General features: G+C 33.4%; 1 protein-coding gene across 5 annotated transcripts in view; it reads left to right on the top strand.

Moving 5' to 3' along the window:
• Window positions 1–19,051, top strand: part of LOC101898544 (uncharacterized) — an 85,898-nt gene that overhangs the window by 23,977 nt on the left and 42,870 nt on the right. For 2 of the 5 annotated variants that reach the window (XM_059128413.1, XM_059128411.1), the window contains 3 exons: window positions 1,386–1,643; window positions 1,818–2,017; window positions 2,079–2,184. The gene's annotated coding sequence lies outside the window, so the exon portion shown is untranslated. Of the gene's footprint in view, window positions 1–1,385; window positions 1,644–1,817; window positions 2,018–2,078; window positions 2,185–2,837; window positions 3,513–19,051 lie in introns of those variants that run through there. The other 3 variants (XM_059128414.1, XM_059128412.1, XM_005184385.4) reach the window with 2 other exon arrangements.

The raw sequence follows: 19,051 nt of genomic DNA, 5'->3' as shown, positions 1-19,051 counted from the left end.
AATAATTCCTGTAAAAATTGTATTTAAAATCATCAAAATAGCGAATATTGGTGGTACCGTTGTTTGGGGGCTATTCGATATCGTGTACCCATGGTGAAGTACTCAAAATCAACTTCTTGTGTGGATTTTCGGACAATTCCATTGAAAAATGTGGTTAAAATCATCAAAATACAGAATATCAATGGGGGGTACCGTTATATAAGGGTATACGATATGGTGGACCGAACTTGATCCATTATCGAACTTGACCTGCTTCGAACTTGCCCATCTTTGAAATTGACCAGCCTGCAAACAAAAGACTGATCTGTGCAAAAGTTTAGATTCCTATCTTAATTCGTTTTGATTCTAGCGTGATTACGGCGGACGAATGTTCGGACGGGTCTAAATCGTCTTAGAATTTTAGGTGATAAAAAGTTTAGGTTTTGTTAGGTGAAAAATTAGTATTTCGATGAGTTACAAACGGAATGACGAACTTAATATACCCTTCTGACTATGTATGGTGGAAGGTATAAAAACAGTTACGTCCATGTAAAACTCAATATTTTTGGTTTTAATCGACCTATTTTATTCACTGTTTTACATGACCCCTTCATTTGGACTAAGATTCATCTAACTCTAGTATCATTCTGTTGTCGAATATTTCATAGCTATATCTTTCATATAAATTATACATCTCATATGCATAATGTTCACTCCACAACAATGATATTTGGTACCAGATGTCAGATATAGCCCAGCAATACCTGTTTCAAATTTTATCAAGATCGGTTCAGAATTGTATACCAAATGGTTAATATCAGCCCAAAGGAATGAATTTTGGCACTCCCGACCGAATTCAGTCTAGAAGCAAGTACTTCAAATTTGGTGTTTCGTCCGATTTGGATGAATCACATTCGTAATATGCAATCTATAACAATGATTTTTGGTATCAGATATCTCACAGGGCTCAGAAATACCTTTGCAAAATTTTATCGAGATCGGTACAGATTTGGATATAGCTTCCATATATATCTCCATGCGATGAACTATTGGTTAGATTTTCCACATTCAACTGAATTTTTCCATTTGGAGAACCTCGGAGAATCTCCATTTGAAGAATCTTGAAAGCATGCACTCAATAGCAAAAATTTTTTGGTATGAGAGGTACAAATGCCTCCGTCAAATTTGGTGGAAATCGGTTCAGAGCTTGATATCCGTTCTTATGTTAGTTCCTTCTGATTACAAAATTTTAGAATCTAAAATTTAGTACATCCCATTATTTATATTAAATCTACTGGTTAAACCCCCACAAAGGGTAAATATTTTAATTATCCATGAAGTTCATAAAACGCGAAATTAACATCCGATTTCATTTACATCTTGGCACATCTCAATATTTCTATCAGCACAAGATCTGTTATAAAGATGGTGGAGATCGGATCGTTCCTTCTTGAACCTACCCCACAAAGCGTAAAAATTACGAATAACAAAAACGGCACTAAAATCCAAAATAAACATCCGATTCTCTGCAAATTTCACACATCCCATTATTTCTACAAACAAAAGATGTGCTGTGAAGATGGGATACATCGGTGCATTACTTCTGGTACCTTCTCCACAAAGAGTTACAAATTTTGGAAAACGAAACGCTCATAGAACGCGATGTAAGCATTCAACTCTCTCAATTTTTACACATCCAAGCATTTTTGCTAACACAAGATCTGTTGTGAAGATGATAATTTATATCTGCCAGTCCCTTCTGGTACTTCACCCACAAAATGTCACAATTTTTAGCGATTCTTTACAACTTACTATATCTAAATATTTTTCTCAACCAGAAACCCGATATGGACATGGAATTTATGATTCCGCATAAAACTGGATATAAATGTTTGATTCTCTTATAATTTTGCCCATACCAAACTACCTTCCGAAAATCTTGGAATAAGGGTCAAGGAATTTTCTGATAAAAAAAGGCAAAGCTTATGAACTTTTAAGGCCACCATACATTGTTAAGGGCTTTCTGGCAAAAAAAAATGTAAGTTTCATTCAATTAAAGAACTTTCTTAAAAAAATAACCTTTTTTTAAACGTTTTAAGGACTCCCACCATCTGATCAAAATTTATGGATTTTCAAAAATATTTAAAATTGTCCTTGCAAAACTTATATATAAATAATTCGAATCATACCGTGTGGCCTCATATGGTAAGTAAAAATATTAATACTTTTTAAATGACCCTTGGCTGTCGGCAAATCGCCGGTCCGTTTGGATTAAACCGTTGAAATTTGTTTAATACGGTATCGGTAAAATTCTGAAGGTTTTATTCTATAAACGAAGCGGCATAAATAATAAATATTTAATTTACTGCGGACATTTATGGCAGTATCACCTTCTGTTCTATGTTTTTGGACATCAACAATAACATTGGTAGTTAAAACACCAATGACATATTTAAACATCCACAGCAACCACAACACTTTACCCCCAACAGCATAACCCCAACACACATGGAGATACTTAATAGAATTATTATATCTTGCCCTACCCCCCCCCCTTCCCACTTTTGGATTATTAAATTATATATTTTAAACTTTTTATTATACGGTCTAATGGTAATTCTTTAATAACCCATCATTAATTCATTCATAAACGACGATGAACGAACCGAACATTAACAATTCAGGGCAGGGAGAGCACGCGACAAATAAACAATAATTTCATTTTCAATGGGGCAAAAGAATTTAACATCAAACATGTTCGATGGAACATGTTTGAAGCAAACGTGTATAAGTTGGATAGCCCACAACTATGGCCGATAGTTGTTGGCCGTCAATCCGTTATCAGAATTCAGTTTGTATTCAAACTTGAGCAATAACGGTTGGATTTGGCGGTGGCAACGGTGGTTGATTTGCTCCAACGACGGCAATCGCGTCCCACGAATTGGTTTTGTTTTATGTTTTTCTTTATTTTTTCGTTTCAAAATTTCTTTTGCATAAAAATTTTAAATACAAAGTGGAAGTGACTGCAGCTAAAAGTCAAACGAAAGGAAAGGAAAAAAATTGAAAAAAAAAAACAAACGACTAGACCCAAACAAATTGTGTCGCATGCCAAGTAAGGGAACCAACCAAACACAAAACGACAAAAGTTCCCCCCAACAAAACGGAAATTAATAACCGCCGAATATGACCAACGGAGAACAGCAACACCAATCAAAGTGAAAGAAATTTAATTTTAAACAAAAAATTTAAGAAATTACTGGCTATACGTGCCTGACACAAGAAAAATACAAAAACGAAAGAGAAGCAGAAGAGTGGTGCATACAATTGTCTGAATGCGTTTATGAAGCAAAAATATTATAACAACAAGAAAAACAAAACAAATTGTTAAGTGAAATTTAATTTAACATTAGCTAGTGTCCGAAGCGGAAAATCCCAAATAAGGTATTTGTGGTCAATACCCATAGCCACAGTGTGGATAATTTAACCAAAAAAATCGCCTACAAAAGGAATTACAACAGCTGTCAAAGAGAAAGGTGATTTATTTTTTTTAAGTTTACTGACACATTTCTTTTTTTATGAAAAAAAAAAAATCAAAACCCTTTTCAAAAGAATTGTCTTTTTGAAAACCGTTTTTAAGAACAATTGAAGTACAGCAGAGGATTGCCGTTGCATTTTAAAAATTCATTGTGCGTAGGTTCTGTTTCGACGAAAGATGTTGGGTTTGATTGCAACTTTTGACAGATTGTTTTTGTAAAGGGGACAACAATATTTGGATGGAATGATGACAAATCATGTCTGTATGTTGTGGATGGAAAATCGAAAAGTTGATGGTGTTCTATAAATGAGCTTTCAAACCAAAATGAAAATTGAATTTCGGCATTATGGAACTATGATTTGTTACACCTTTCACCATACTAAACATGTTATTTGCATGCCGTTTGCAACACCTCGATATATGCATCATATGTTGTGTTCCGGAGGCTGCACTATATTGTACTGCGCCTTTTCGATACAATTCGAAAATTTTTCTATTTGTAGTTCAATTATTCTAATTGTAATTCTATTTGTAATTCGAATAATTCTATTTTTTCGAATTATTGCATTTGTAATTCGAATTATGCCGATTGTAATTCGAATAGTTCAATTTAAATAACTCGAATTACAAATGGAATAATACGAATTACAAATGGAATAATTCGAATTACAAATGGAATTACAATTAGAATAATTGAACTACAAATTTTCGAATTCCATCGGAAAAATGGAATAATACGAATTATAATGAAATAATTCGAATAATTATAATGAAATAATTCGAATAACAAATGGAATTCTCCAATTACGAATTAAATCAAAAATTATTCGAATTACATCTAAAACAAGTAAGAAGGTATCAGCTGGTTTTGAAGACAGTTGTATACCCTCAGCAAATGCTCGATTATGTAAATATATTTTTATGCCCTCCGCCATTCTATGGAGGGTATATTGTCATTCCGTTTGTAACTCCTAGAAATATCCATAATAGATCCTATAAAGTATATTTATTCTGGATGAGCGTAAAATTCGAAGCGATGTTCGTCTGCCTGTTGCAATCACACTATCTTTCGAACGAATTGATATACAAGGCTTACCAGTAGGCAGGTTAAGTTCGTAAATGGTTCATGTCGGTCCATGTTTTCGTATAGCCCCCATGTAAAGGTACCTACCGATATTCGGTATTTTTATGATTTTAACGACATTATTTACAGGAATTATTTAAATTTTCATATTTAAAGTTCCTTATGGGCTGGATTCTTGTTCTATGAAAATATGAAATGGAAAAATATTTCCTTCATAAAATTTCCTTCCAAATGGTGGAACTTAGCTATTTTTTACTTGTTACTTCTGTTAGGATTATTCAAACTGTTGACCCTCTATAGAGTAGGATCCGGAGAAATAGGCCAATATTGTCCATTTCATATCGGACCTAAATAAATATGATTTAAATATTGCCCACCGAATGGTTCTTTGACCTTTAAATATAGACTACCGAAATATTCCATTTTTATGCTTCATCTAATACAGATAAAAACATTGAAAATCAGAAAATCGAACATTTATATCAAATTTTATGCGAAATCATAAATTCTATATTCAGCTCAGGTTTCTGGTTGAGAGAAATATTTAGATATAGCAAGTTGTAAAAAACCGATGACTTTTTTCGCAAGTTACCACAGAAAAAAGTATTGCAAATCATACCATTTTTGCGTGAGGTACTAGAAGAGGTCCGCAGATATATATCATCTTCACAAGAGATCTGGTGTTAGCAAAAATGTTTGTATGGATGAAATTCGAAAAGAGTTGGGTGCTTATTTCGCTTTCTTTGAGCGTTTCATTTTTCAAAATCTTAAACCCGATGTGGGGGAGGAAACAAAAGAAATGATGTGATCTCTACCATCTTTATAACAGATCTCGTGTTGATGGAAATACTGAGATGTACAAGGTCTGCATGAAAACGGATGTTAATTTCGCGTTTTATGAGCTTCACGGATATTCAAAATTTCGACCCTTTATGGGAGAGGTACCAGAAGGAATGGTCCAATATATTCCATCTTCACAGCAGTAGAAACAATGAAATGTGTGAAATATGAAGAGAACCGGATGTTTATTTCGGATTTTATAATCGTTTTGGTAATTAAAAACTTTGACCCTTTGTGGGGGAGGTACCAGAACGAATGGGTTGATCTCTATCATTTTTATAACAGATCTTGTGTTAATGGAACTATTGAGATGTACCAAGTCTGTATGGAATCGAATGTCAATTTCGCTCTTTTGGAGTTTCTGGAAAATCAAAATCTGGAAAATTTTGACCCATTGTTGGGGATGTACCAGAAGGAGTGGACCGATATATTCCATCTTCACACCAGACCTTGGGTTAATAAAAATATTGTGATATGTGTAATTTAAAGACAATTGGACTCTTACATCACATTTTATAGGAGTTAAAATTATTCAAAATGTTGACCCTTTGTGGGGGAATACTTAATTGAGTGGACCGATAATGTCAATTTTCTCACCCGAGCTAGCGCTGATACAAATATTAGGATTTGCAAAGTTTGAGCTAAATCGGATTATCCTTTCTCTTTCGGTGCAATAAATTTCTTTTTGAAAACTTTAAGATTTTGTGGGGGAGTTGCCAGTAGGAGAAGATCTATATAGCCCATCTCCGAACTCGATAATGATATTGGTAATAATATTACGATTTACCAAATTTGGACCAAATCGGATACTCCCTTCAAGAGCTACCGTGTGCACCAGCCAGGTAGACAAACAGGCATATGGACGGACAGACATCACTATATCGACTCCAAATGTCCTGAAACGGGTTTGGTGCAAAGAGACCTAGGGCTCAAACCCGTTATTTCGATGAGTCACTTTTTGGCCGTATCAAATGATATATTCCCTCTGTAGCCATATAGCTGAGGGTATAACCAGTAAAGAAAAGTCAAAATAGAGCTCCCGTATAAAAACGTTTATTGTGGGAATTTATGTGAAGCAGATCATACCGTAGTTGAATTCGTGTCATGGCTTTAGAGGAGTCACATTTTGGGAACTACATGTACCTACACTACATGTAGATTTTCAACAAATTTGACGAAGGCTTTTGTTCCTCTAGTACCAAATAACATTGCTGTATAGGGCATGATATGACTTCGATAAGTATTATATTAAAAAATATTTATTGGAGCAATAGATATACCGGACCGAGTTGCACCAAATGGTAAAATTCGGTTGAATAAAAAAATCTTTTCAATTAAGGTTGATTTTACCTATATGCTGAACAATAGGAAGGTACATAAAAATCTGAGCCGACCTTGATAAAATTTGGCAGAGGTATTTTCGAGCCGTATCTGATGTCCGTTATCAAATATCATTGTTGTGGAGTGCATATTACGCATGTGAGGGAACTTAACACCAAATCGGATGAAACATATATGGGAGCTATAGCTATATCTGACCAGATTTTCAAAAAAATTAAAGTATTTTTTTTCTACGATGAAATCAGTCGGCTTTGCCAAGATTTAATTCATTTGAGCTGATATTAGCCATTTAGTGCACAATACACCTGATATCGAATAAAGTTATGTATGGGAGTTATATCCAAATCTGATCCGATCTCGACAAAATATATATATAATATCATTCTTGTGGAGTGCATATTACGCATTTGAGGGACCTAAACCCCAAATCGGATGAAACATATATGGGAACTGTAGCTATATCTGAACCGATTTTCTCCAAATTTTACGTAGTTGCATCTAGAGTGAATTCGGTCGGATGTGCCAAAATTTAGACTAATATTGGCCATTTAGACTAATATTGGCTATTTGGTGCACAAATCGGTTGAAGATATAATATATAAGATATATGGGAGCTAAATCTAAATATGAACCGATTCTCACCAATTTCAATAAGGTTCGTCCTTGTTCCAAACAATTACTATTTGGAAAATTTCATCTCAATCGGATAACAAAACAAAAATACATGGACAGACGAACGAACGGACGGTCGGACTGACATGCATAAATCGATTCAGAAAGTGACTCTATGAAGATCCTCAAAAGTAACTATGGGTCTATTTCGCTTCTTTCTCCCTGTTACAAACAAATGCGTAAAGATATTATAAGGGTATAATGTGGTGTAGGGTATAAAGAACAGTTTGAAGTGCTTTTAGTACAAATTTTAATAATTTTCGAATAAGATTTTTATACCATCGATGTGTCATAGCATTTTATGTTCGTCATTTTTTATGGTCTCCCTCTTTGACAAATGACAGCTCACTTCAATGTTTCCAACCCATGTCTCTTTATGGCATACCAAATGCTACGATTCATATACACCTTGTATTCTTCTTCGTTTTTTTACACATTTAAGTACGCCCCTATGAAACAATTACTGACATGATAGTGATGATGATGATCATCATCATCATTTTCTTAATAGTGTGGGCTTTCTTCTTCTGCTATGCTTTATTCATTTCATTGAAAATTTATAATTTGTCTACAAAATTTCACTTTATATGGTTCTTAGTCTAACAAAAATAACACAAACAACACGAGTATCGACATGAAGAGGTGTCCATAATTAAAATGTACATTGTACAAAAAAATGTACCCACCTTATGAAGAAGATTTGATTTTGGAAGTACTGAGTTTTTGTGTGTGTGTGGGTAATAAATTGTCTAAACTTTAGAAGAAAAATACAAAGATGAAGCAAAAGAAGAGGAAAACACAATAATTTAATGCTTATTTTGTTTTTTTTTTTTCATTATTTTGAATTCATTTGAATGATTATTTTCTCACATCACAAAAGACTTAGGAAACAAACGTCTATTATTGTTGCTTCGAAAGACTTAAGACCCAAACTTGCATGTTGTGGGAGACCCCCAGCGCACGAGCAAAGCCCACCACCAACTTCATTTGTTGGCAATGCTGACGTTGATGTTCATTGTGATGATTGTTCGTTCGTTCGTTCGTTGATTCATTCATAATTCGTCGTCAATCGTATTTAAATGACACATGTAATGTGATGGGACTTTTTTCTGGCGATGTGCGTGCAGGGAATGACGACTATTGTAGGAGGACTAGCAATTGCTGGTACACGAATAAAATATGTTCAGAGAATATAATTTAACATTTATTTAATATTTTTTTTATAAAAATTAAATTATATATTAAAGAGGAAGGAGAATTGTTTGAATGAAAACCTGATTCCCACAAGATGTTAAATAATGAAATTACAGCACCACAGAGACAATTGTGAAAATAATATAAATATATAATTTAATTTAGATATTTCATTTATAAAATGTTCAGATAATTCTTCAGAAAAATCTTAATATTGATAGGTTGTTGTCAGAACCAAAACTCTGAAACTATTAATTTTCAGCACTTTTTCTTAGACACAGAAAGCAAAGATTTGGTAGCTAAAGGCGGCGAATATCCAATTATTATGTAATGTAAAAAAAAATCCTTTTGCCAAAAATTCCATGTCAGAAATCGTGAATAATTTTCTGGTCAAGAGTTGGGTTTTTTAATAATTATAAGAAAATTTTGAATGGAATTTTTTTAAAAATATTTTTTAATTTCTTTAAAAATCGAAATTTATATATTTTTTCAAGTCCTTCCTGCATTTAAAAAATGTATAAAAATAAATTGGAGGTCAGACTCACAAATGTGGTTTAATTTTTTTAGAAAACAATGCCAGATAAAATCGGATTTTTTTTTCAATTTCTTGGTAAATAGTCGCGAAATTTGTTCATCATCACAAAAAAAAATGAAAATCTTATATATCAATAGCTCTCATAAAATGTATTTGTATTTAAAATTCCCACATCCCAATGTCGGTTCTTTCTAGTGCCTCCCCCACAAATGGTCAAAATTTTCGAAAACCTCATGTATTTCTTAAAAAGCGGAAAGTAATTCATTAAATTAAAATTACGTGATTTAAAAAAATTGTATCAGACTTAGATGTGACTATCGACTCAATCCGTCTGCTCTCTCTCACAAACTGTGAACATTTTTGAAAAATCATAACTCTAATGAAATTATAATTGATTCCCCGATTTCCTTTAAACTTCTGTCGGCAAACCGATATTTTTGATGGAAACCAAACCATTTAGATTATTCTCAATTTATTGTTTATATTTATTTAAGAACTTTAAGTCCAAAAAAAGCATTTTCTACTTCCAAAGAATCATGACCAAAAGCAGTAGATTTTTTTATCCTCAGCCATATGGCTGCAGAAGGTATCATTTGGTACGGCAAAGCGTGCCTTATCGCAATGACGGTTTTAGACCCTAGGTCTCTTTGGAACAAGTCCGTTTTATGAGTCGATCTAGGAGTGTCCTCCATCCTCGTACATCGTAATATTATTCCCAATCTTACATCGAGTTTACAGATAGGCAACGTCGCTCCACTCTTCTGGTACCTCCATCCACAAAAGGTCAAAATTTTCAAAGAAAATATTTTACCTCATAGAAAGAGAAGGCATTATTCGATTTTGTGCAAATTTTGTAAATCCCAATATTTTTGTCAGTTCTGGTTCGAGTGCTAAAATGTACAATATCGGCCCAAACCATCAAATACCTACCCCACAACGGGTCAACATTTTGAATAGTTATCTCTTATAAAATGCGCATTGAACATTAGATTCTGTTGAAATTTCGCACATCCTAATATTTCTATCAATACAAACCCAGGTGTGAAGATGTCGGACCACCTCTTCTGGTTCCTCCTCCACAACGAATTAGGATTTATATCTCTCATAAAATGCAAAATAAGCAGGCGATTAATGTTAAAATTCATATATTGCAATATTTTTATAAACCCAAGGTCTAGTGTGAAGTTGATAGATATAGGCCCACTCCTTCTGGTACCTCCTCCACAAAAAGGCAAAGTTTTGAATTACCAGTCATAAAGTCATAAAATCCGAAATAAGCGTCCAGTTCTCATTATATTTCACACATCACATTATTTCTACTAACACAAGATCTGCTGTGAAGAGGAAATATATTGGTCCATTCCTTCTGGTACCTCACCCACAAAGGGTAAAAATTTTTAATATCCATGAAGCTCATAAACGCCAAATTATCATCCGATCGCATTCCGATCTAATATATCTCAATATTTCCATCAACAAAAGATCTGTTATAAATATGGTAGAGATCGTACCATTTCTTCTGGCAACTCCCTTAAAGTTTTCAAAGTTTTGAATAATTAAAACAATCATAAAATCCTAAAAAATCATTAAATTCTCTTTATATTTTACACTTTTAATTATTTCTACTAACCCAAGATCTGCTGCGGAGATGGCATATATCGGTCTACTCCTTCTAGTACCTCCCCCGCAAAGGGACAAAATTTTGAATATCCATGAAGGTAATAGAATGCGCAATTAACATCCCATTCCATTCAGACTAAGTACATCTCAATATTTCCATCAACACAAGATCTGTTAAAAAGATGGAAGGGATGGGACCATTTCTTCTGGTACCTCTCTCACAAAGGGTTAAAGTTTTGAATAACCAAAAACGCTCAAAAAAGGGAAAATAAGCATCCAACTCTATTCAATTTTCACACATCCAAACCGGTTTGTTAACACAAAACTCTTGTGAAAATGATATATATCTGCGAACCCCTTCTGGTTCCACACGCACAAAGGCTCACAATTTTCAATACTTTTATCTGTCATAACCTGCGAATCAAGTCAGTGATACTTTACAACTTGTTATATCTAAGTATTTCTCTCAACCAGAAACCTGAAATGAATATGGAATTTATGAATTCTCATAAAATTGGATAAAAATGTTCGATTTTCTTCGTTCGAATTTTGCCCATACCAATATTTGTATTAGATGAAGCATCGAAATGGAATACTTCGTTCGATTATATATCTGGTAAATCACGTACATTTTAACATTTTCTAAAAATGATCACATGTCTCATATAAATTGGCGGAAGTAGACGATATAGTCCAAACCTGGCACTTCGCAATACTTATATGATATTTATTTAGGGCAGATACGAAACTGACAATATTGGCCTATTCCTTCGGGTCAACAATTTTAATAATGACAACAGATGTCAAATATATATTTAAGTAATCAAACATTGGTTGAGTGTAAACACCTGACGCCAGATACTTTTTAAAAATAATTTGAAGTACTGCCTCACAAATGTGGCTGATTTTTTATAAACAAAATGCCAAATAAAATAGCTATAATTTTAAATTTTTTGGTAAATGATGGCGAATTTTGTAAAAACAATTTTAAGAACTTCATTTTCAAAAATCGTCGATTTTGTAAAAATACTTTATAGGAATTCCCTCTTTCCCCAGAATCCTGACCACAAGCATTCGATTTTTTTTATTAAAAATAAAAATTATAAATTTTGATAGTTTATGGCTAGTGTATATAAGTCGATGCAGACATGGGCCGAGAGTATATATCTAACGGCAACAAGACTGACACCTTCTTACCTCTCAAGTTTTATAAAGATTTTTGTTCATTGACTTCCGGTACCAAAAAAAAAATTGGCTGTAAACCACAGCCGGTAAACGAAAATTGGCTGTCATAAGAAGATCGACATCATCAATTATGGACCATCTTGAAAAAATATTGAATCTTTATTTACTTAAAGCAAATCGGATTATAATTTATGCGACGACAAACATAAATAATAATTATTTTTGACAATAATGAGACAGTTTGAAATTGTATTGGTCCTCCAAAGCAGCTGCGTAGAAAGAAAACAAACTTTGCTATAACTCGTCTTCCCCCAACCCCCCTAAACACAAAAGCCACAACATCGCCATTAAGTAGAATTTGACAAATGAATATCTGCAAAAACAGCAATTGTGGCAATACAGCTTTACCGATGCCAATAAATGTGAATGTATGAACGCTTCTTTGCCAAGTCAACTACAGGTGTGGGAAATAATTGGCATTGACTTGGTTCAAATCCTATGTTTATTTAAGTGATTTCAAGAAAAAAAAATCGAATTGTAATTATAGTTTCATTTCGAAAATTCATAATCTCCATTGAAGACTTATTTCTTTATTGAGTATTTTGAAAATTTAAATTGTCTCTATTTTATTGTAATTATCTCAAAATGATTCATCATCCATCCGTTGAGCGGATACAGTTAAACATTAGACTGGATTTTGATGCCACTGCCATAACTAGGCGCACATGTGTCTCGCAAAAAAGTGATAACACTGTGGGAGCATTGTGACAGCCTCGTCACATTGCATCATAAACCGGCTTGGTTTTAAGGAAATTTAGCCTACTAATCCATTTCCTTATTAAAGATGTTCTAAATAAATTAAATAACATTTATAAAGCTTTATTAATGTTCTTAAACAATATAAATGTTCTCAAATATGGCATATTGTATTCGGAAGTCTCTGGAACGATATTGTTTGTTTTAATTAACCAAAATTCAATTGGGCTGGAAATGTTACCTCTATTGAGAATAACATTTTAGAGAATACTGTTTTTTGATATAAAAATCTGAAATTTGGAATAAAGGTCACTGATGGAGTGTAGGGTAGAGGAAGGGTTTTTGGAAATTCGAACTTTAATGTTACGAAAAGTTCTGAAATGGTACTAAGCTTGTAGAATTATGTGGACGGATAGAGCTAAAAACTTGGTATGAGAAAGATGTACTAAGTGCGCGAACTGTACTAAGTGATACCAGTTTTAGAAAAGTTTGGTTTAGGGTGAACGTATGAAGCTGTAACTTTGAAATTTTGTATTGGGGTCCCTGTTGATGGCGGTTTGTGATAAAGAGGTGGTTTTGGAAATGTTTGTTTGGAATAAGGTATTAGGGTCGCTGTTCATGTGTAACCTGGATATGTGGTGGTATTTTCGGAAATATGTATTATAATCGTTGGAAAAGTACTGAATATATTACTATATTTGTTATTGGGTGAAGGGATAGGACTGGGATGCTCAAATTTGATATTGAGGTCCCTGTTGGTATATGGAACTGGGATATGGAGGGGATTTTTTTTGGAAATGTGCTTTATAATTGTACGAAAAGTACTAAGTGGTACTAGAGATGAAATATTGAAATTTGATATAGATATCACTATTGGTGTCTGCGGTTATGAAAACGAGGTGGTTTTGTAAATGTGTACTATAATTGTTCGAAAAGTACGAAGTGGTACTAGATTGGGTTTTGGGTGAAAAGCCGAAATTTGATACTGTCCACATCAAACCAGATTTTGTGCTGATAGAAGCATTGGGATGTAGCTAGTTTGAAAGTAAGTGATAGCTCATTTCAAGTTTTATAGGCTTCATATTTTCTCAAAATTTTGACCAGTTGTGGGGGAGGAACCAGCAGAAATGGTCCGATCTCTACCATCTTTATAACAGATTTTTGTGTTGACAGAAATATTGAGATGTGTCATGTCTGAATGGAATCGGATGTTAATTTAGCGTTTTATGAGCTTCATGGATATTCCAAATTTTGACCCTGTGTGGGGGAGAAAACAGAAGGAGAGGACCATCTTCACACCAGACCTTTGGATAATAAAAATATTGCGATGTGTGTAATTTGAAAACAATCGTTCTCTTATATCACATTTTATAAGAATTATAATTATTCAAAATTTTAACCCCTTGTGGGGGACGTACATGACCGGTATTGCCCATTTTCTCACCTAAAGTATAACTAATGGAAATAATAGGATTTAAATAGGTGGTTCATCACTTTTCTTTCTGTGTAGTAAAACTTTTTTTATTAAAAAAAAAACTCGACCTTTTGCCCATCTCCGAACACGATCTTATTTTGACAATAATATTACGATATACCAAGTTTTGACCAAATCGTAGAGTCATCGTGCGCACCAGCCAGACAGACGGACGAACACCTCTAGATCGACCCCAAATATCCTGAAACGGATTCGTTCAAAAGACACCTTTTATCTAAGACCGTTATTTCGATGAGGTACACTTTGGCCATATCAAATGATATATACCAATTTTAACCACATGACTTAGGGTATACAAATCCCATTCAGTTGAAAAATGTGGTGAGGACCTTCATAATTTACATAAATGGGTCTACCGCTACATGGAGGCTACAACTTCAAAGTAGTATTTCGGCTACGAAATGTGACCAGGACCGTAAAAATATCAAAAACGGTGCCACTTTGGATAGTAACCTCCAAAATGTCAATTATCATGAGGTACCCTTATATGAGGCCTATAACAACATCTTTTATGTGAAGTAAAATTCTTTCTAATGAGAATTCGAGAGATTAAATTTGATTAAAATTGAGACCGAAACCTACAAAAATTTGCAAATCAAGATTATATGCTGTATTCTGTATCGAGCTATTCTTAAACGCAGAAAATATACCTAATGGGATTTAGACGTCTCAGTTTATTTGTTTCGAAGTGCTTGAAGAAACTTTCAAAATACCAAAAAATCGAAATTTATAGTAATCTATGCCTAAACGTTTATTTATATGTAATATATATGGGAGCAATTTCACCAAATGGAAAAATTCAATTGAATGTGCATATTTGCTAATCGGATGAAAATATATATGGAAGCTATATCCAGATCGTATTTCCAGTTAGTGGATTTACACAAATAGCAGTACCACTATTACTATCCTTCTTAATTTTTTCGGCTCGTAATTTATTTAGTCAGTTTTTTTTAAAAAAGACATTCCGATTTGATTAAATTACCCACATTCACATGGAAGGGGCTATTTAAGTATGAATGCGTTAAGTTTGTAAAATTTAAAATTCGACCTTGAACATTTTACAAAAAAAAATGAAAGCAACAAATCTTTTTTAGCAGCAAAGAGAAATAAATTAGTTTAAATTTAAATGAAAGCAAAGCAAAAATGAATCGGAAATGACAACACTGGTTAGCTATGACTTTGACCTATATTATCGGAGTAAATAAAATACACACTAATGTAACATATATATATAAATACATACATATACAAACATTACTTAAATTTGCTATAAAATATAGATGGGCAAACTAATGGGGATTCTTAAAGGAATTTTAAAATAAAATGCGTCGAATTTCTAACTTATTTAGGATTATTTAAACAAATACATTATCAAAAATACCTAGGAAACGAATGAATAGAAAATTGTGTTCTCATAAATACTCTCTTCAAAAGCTTTAAATGTATGTGTATTTTTTATTGAACTTCCGGTTCCCATTGTGTGTTGTGCTGGTTTCAAATATCATTTTAACAAATGTTATGTTTTTCTTTTATTAGCAACAAAATCGCATTGTTTACATTTGACGTTTTGTGTTCTTCAAGGGAGATTAGCGCATTTTAGTTTTTGTTAGTTTAACCATTCGATGCAGAGAAGATACTACGAAGGCAAACTGTTTTGTTTGAGAGTCCTTCAAAGTGGCCATAGCCAATTTGTCACATGGTTATAAAATAATAATTTATTATCCAAACAAAACAATAAATATTTTCATATTTAATATGAAGTTCAAGTCATAACACAGATTTAAGACTTTTAAATGACAATAAAATTAAAATTAATCAAGTTGGTGTTGTACTCCCCCCACAAAATTGTGAGTACGGTGAAATATTCATCAGAAACCCCAAAAAGTGTATATATATATTCTAGATCACATGAAATTCTAAATCATTTTGACGATGTGGGTATGTCTATCTGTATTTTTAATTAAATTCAGGGCTCTGCAGAAAATAATATGGACCATATTATTTTATGAAGAGCTCTAAAGGTTGACACATACATTTATGGTACAAAAGTTGGTATTGTGTGTAGAATGAATGATTGGCATTAAAAATTAGCCATACAGGGTGAGATGAAAACACTGCAACCAACATCAGACTGCTGTCATTTCTAAGCCACAGCTGTGCTCCGACTGCGGTTAAAATTATTCCAGTGATAGCTCATAATATTGTTTACAAGCGTACAAAAGCGTTTTGGTGAGAATTTTGTAGAAAAAAAGTTATTCCTGATGGAATTCAAGCGTGATAGTGTGATTTTGTTATATTTGGCTGGAAAACCACAAGTGGCCATCGTTAGAGCACTCCAGATCACTTTTTTGTGTCTCGTACCATCGCTTGTTACAGTGATACTGGTAGCATAGCCCGACTTTCAAGGAAGTGGACAGAAGAAAACAGCAACATCAGCAGAAACGGTTCGAAAAGTAAAGAAGCGACTTGATCGAAACCCGCATCGCAGTGGCCGAAAAATGGCTCGTGAGCTGAACATATCGCAATATTCCATTCGGCAAATATTGAGAAATGAATCATTAAAATTCCAAAAAGTGCTAAACTTACACCGCAACAGAAAAAAATAGACTCAAAAGAGCTAAAGAGTTGCTTCGCTAGGCCGAAAGTGGTGAATTGCCGAATTTGGTTTTCTCCAATAAGAAAACATTTGTTGTCCAGCAGTTTGTAAACAAAGAAAATGATCGTGTTTACTTGCCAAAGAGGTCAGCTGAAAATGTGCACCTCCGGTTGGCCACAAGAATTCAAGTGCCGGCCATGGTAATGGTGTGGGCCGCATTAACAGCCGATGGTCGCTCTCAGAATAGGAGAGCAATAGCAATAGCAACATTCGGGCAGCATGTGACGGTTTCATTGGCCATTAGAAGGCCATAATTCGTGCCAAAGGTAACCAATTCGAAAAAAAACTTAATTTATGCTAAAGTTCAATGCTATTTCCAAAATTTTTTGCTTTCAATAAAATTTAAAATAAAAATTATGTTGCAGTTTTTTTATCTCACCCTGTATATGTTTTATCCGATTTGGGGTTTTAAGCCCCTCACATGCGTAATATTCACTCCACAACTATGATCTTTGGTACAAGATATCAGATACAGCTCAGAAATAAGTGCCTAAAATTTTGTCTAAATCGGTTCAGATTTGGATATAGCTGTCATATATATGTTTATCCAATTTCAGATTTGTTGTACACCAAATGGCTAATATCAGCCCAAAAATATTGAATTTGGCACATCCAACGGTGAAAATCGGTTTAGATATAGCTCTAGCTCTCTTATATATGTTTCATCCGATTTAGCGTTAAAGTCGTAACATGCACTATACAACTTCAAACTTGCTTAGCTATAGCTCTCATATATATGTTTCATCCGATTTGAGGTTTTAAGTCCCTCACATGCGTAATATGTATCCCACAACAATGATATTTGATACCGGGTATCAGTTATTGCTCGAAAATAACTCCTCCAAATTTTATTGAGATCGGTTCAGATTTTTATAGCTTCGACATATATTTTCATCCGATTTTACGGTTATTCCTCACCATATATGTAATATCAGCCGTAATAACAGCAGCTTTTTTAATATTCAACCGAATTTTACCATTTGATGAAATTCGGTCCGGTATATCTTTTGGGGAATATAAAAATTGACCTTCAACGCTCAACCTAACGCTATTTCAAAAATGTGAAGCCTTTTTATGAACTATTTTTATTTATTTAAACGCAAATGTTCTCGCACCTGCACCATCTAGAATTATTGACAAAAATTTGTTTTTCCAATAACCAAAATAGTGTCAATTGTTTAAATAAACCAAGGAAAGAATTTTAGCTAATTAGCAAAAATAGTCACAACAATAGTCTCCATCCGTGTACCCATACTTGTGTGGGTGAAGTTAATTCTAAACAAATTTCATTTTCATTCAAAATCCAAATTAGTTTCTGCCAAAAATAGGTATTAAAAATTGCTCACACACTTAAGAAAGTGTGACTGAGAACCAAAAAAATGAAACACAACAATGAGTAATTTGTATTTAAATGCCCTATTCTAATTAGATTTTGTTTCAAGGTATCACCTTACCTATGTCTGTTTATGGAGAACAAAAAATATTACCTACCTCACGTTTTATATGAAAAAAGAAACAAAAAATGAATCGCACAGCATGTTCTCTATTTGGAATGTGTGGTGCTTGAGCTGGCCACAAAAGTGCTGGCCCACAATACGTGTTGAATTGTGTCATGCGAACATGTGGAATGTTTAGACGACAGCATAGAACCTTTTTCAGCGGACTCATGTCATTTGTGGACAATGCCATACCAAACAGACAATAGCCAAAAATAAAACATGGAAAAAAAATTAGCATAAATATTTCAGTTTCTTTTTTTGAATAGAGAGGGAAAAAATGAAATCGTTTTACTGTTAGAATGTCTTGTTAACAGACATTTGTGGAGTTTTTGAACAAAAAAACGTTTTGGGATTCCCATTACAAATGTAATGAAGCACATTAGTCTAAAAATATCATTGGAAATATTAAATGACAGCGATTTAGAGCAATGAACCAGATTATTTGGTGTTTAATTTATTGATGATGGGAAAAAAAGAAAACAATGTCACACATACTGACCTTGCATTTTTAAATTAAAAGTAATTTTAAAATTTGTAATGAATATTTATAAAATTGGACAATTTTAATAAATTGTTGCAAAGACACAAAATAGCTCTCATTTAGAAAAGCATGTGAAGTCAGAGCTTTTAACATGCACAAAAGACTTAAGACACAAA

Source organism: Musca domestica, unplaced genomic scaffold, assembly GCF_030504385.1.
Source record: "Musca domestica strain aabys unplaced genomic scaffold, Musca_domestica.polishedcontigs.V.1.1 50, whole genome shotgun sequence".
NCBI classification, from domain to species: Eukaryota; Metazoa; Arthropoda; class Insecta; order Diptera; family Muscidae; genus Musca; species Musca domestica.
The sequence above is the reverse complement of the archived record's forward strand: the minus strand, read 5'-3'. Positions and strand labels throughout refer to the sequence as shown.